We start from the raw sequence: 2,500 nt of genomic DNA, 5'->3' as shown, positions 1-2,500 counted from the left end.
TGGTGTGGTTGTCGCCTTGATCGGTTTTATTAGGAGGGAATGTGTCTCGTTTTGCATGTGTGGGGGGGGCGGGGGGGGGGGGGGGGGTACATGTCTCTTCTGTGGGCTCAGGTGGAGGGTTGTGAGTGAGGCCAAGTGAGGTCCAATTTGTAAGCTGAGGCACTTCGGGGGAGGGTGGAGGGGGTGGGGGTTATTAATTGTATGCACGTGGTAGGAGATGCATATAGATATGCAAATACTTCTGCACACATACGAACGCACTAAACCCTATTCAGTGCACGCTATACCCTATTACACACTGCACACACACACACACACACACACACACACACACACACACACACACACACACACACACACACACACACACACACACACACACACGCACGCACGCACGCACGCACACACACATACACACACTCACACACACACACACATGTACACGTAGACGTACACACACACAAACACAAATACACACACACACACACACACACACACACACACACACACACACACACACACACGCACACACACACACACACACACACACTACCACCGCCTCACGATGCCCTTTGAATATTATATAAAGAGCATCTCCAGGAATTCTTCAAGAACATAAAAAAATATGCGCGGACTTACCCTTAGAGCGGTGAGCTGCAGGCCGCTCCTAATCAAATATGAATGATGTTCTGTTTGTTCTCACTTACACGAGTCAAAAAGGCTGTGTTCTGTCTCTGCGTTCAATAACACTGGGCTTTCTTACGCGCGCTCACAATGGTACAACTTTTTTTCTCTCTCTCATTTTTGTTTCGATGAATGTCGACCTCTCTCTTCCTCCTTGTCCTTGGCCAAACCACACACGGGATTCACATCACTAGTCAAAAATTGGGAAAGGGGGGGAGGGGGGAGGGGGCAGGAAGAGATCAAAATGCGATTCTTCCTTTCAAGTCAAAATGGTCAACCAGGAAGAGGGACATCAGAAAAAAAATGACGATCTTCACTAGGGGAAAAAGGGTGAAAACGATCTTCACTGTATTTCAGGAAAGCAGCAGGCCGTGTGTTTACCCTTGCAAGAGAGCCAGTCAGCTGCCTCGCTCAACGCAGCTCACGGAAAAGGGTCTAAGTTCACGCAACCATCACTCAACGATACCTCTAGTTACAAAAAAATATATGTATGGACACTCACATTTTCTATATATAAAAAGAACGAGAGAAAAGTAATCTGTATGTAACTTTCAAAAACAGGGCTATGGATATATCTAACTGCACATTCCAACTAACGATCGGTAGAAGGAAAACATCGGAAAAAGTCGAGGAATAAATACAAAAAAGAACTCCATCAACATTGCAATCTGATGGTACAATGGGAAAAATACTATATAAATAGATATGATGAAGAAGTATTTAAAAAAGGAGATAGTGCGAGTAATACCGTGGAAGAGCGAGCAGCTAGCGGGGCAGGCACACGTGCACCCACCTCCACCGCTCAACACACACTGAGCTCGCACCGCCAAGGCCACAAGGGTGACGGGAAGGTACTGTGTGTGTGTGCGTGTGTGCACTGTGTTAATAACCGCCTACCCAATGCCTTTTATAATCCTGCTACTTGTACTACAACACGCCATGGGTTGTGCAAATATTATGCGATTGGTTTGGGCTTGTTTTAATGCTTCGTAAGATGGACGGTGATAATGATGACAATATAATAATAACGAGAGTTTCAGTTCCGTGGCCTGACTTGACTCGACATTGATTTATGAAAGTTTTGCGCCACTCCGCTAGAAAAAAAAAACTATTTTTTTTCTACTTTCTTCAAGAGAGACTGCGTGGCCCGCGATTCTCTTAAAGATTGATTTGCTATGAAGGGAAAATTACTGTTATTATCAGCACCTTTTCCTTTTTCATTTAGACGGGTTACGAATATATCCTAAGGTCATAGGACTTTATGAAAAACGGAAAAGTCTAGGTTGTAGGTAAAGGAGTTCTGAACATGATGATAACAAAGAGAAATGTAAATATAATAAAGTAACACTGATTAAAAGAAAAAAAAAAGTAGACGATACGGAATTACGAAAAAAAACGTAATATCCTTTTCAAAACGGGAGAGTCGACCCTTCTATATAAAGGAACGAGAGAATAATAACGATGAATAATGATCACGAAGGGGTTTTAAAAAAAAAATAGGCGAAAATGAAAACCTGCGATCAGTTACGCAATGGGACGGAAGGCCAAGCCGCGCATTTTTATTTATTCGTGTGTCTCGACCGGAAGTCATTTTTGCTTTCCTCGTCGGTTCTTTCGCCGGAACTTTAATTTTTGGTCGCGTTTTTTTTTTTTTTTTTTTTTTAATTCTGATTATACACGTGAAAAAAGGGAGGTTGGAGAGAGTGATTAAGCAAAATGCAAAGCAGATTTTAAGAATGATAAGAAATACGTATATGTGTGTGTGTGTGTGTGTGTGTGTGTGTGTGTGTGTGTGTGTGTGTGTATATATATGTGT

General features: G+C 42.8%; 1 protein-coding gene across 2 annotated transcripts in view; it reads right to left on the bottom strand.

Moving 5' to 3' along the window:
• Positions 1–1,492, bottom strand: part of LOC113816781 (ligand of Numb protein X 2-like) — a 174,249-nt gene extending 172,757 nt beyond the window's left edge. Inside the window, exon 1 of one of the 2 annotated variants that reach the window (XM_070127170.1) lies at positions 1,433–1,492. The gene's annotated coding sequence lies outside the window, so the exon portion shown is untranslated. Of the gene's footprint in view, positions 1–639; positions 829–1,432 lie in introns of those variants that run through there. The other variant, XM_070127171.1, reaches the window with a different exon arrangement.
• Between the last annotated feature and the right edge of the window lie 1,008 nt (positions 1,493–2,500).

This window comes from Penaeus vannamei, chromosome 11 (assembly GCF_042767895.1).
Source record: "Penaeus vannamei isolate JL-2024 chromosome 11, ASM4276789v1, whole genome shotgun sequence".
Lineage (NCBI taxonomy): Eukaryota > Metazoa > Arthropoda > Malacostraca > Decapoda > Penaeidae > Penaeus > Penaeus vannamei.
Note: the sequence above shows the minus strand (reverse complement) of the source record. Positions and strands in the feature narration are given on the sequence as shown.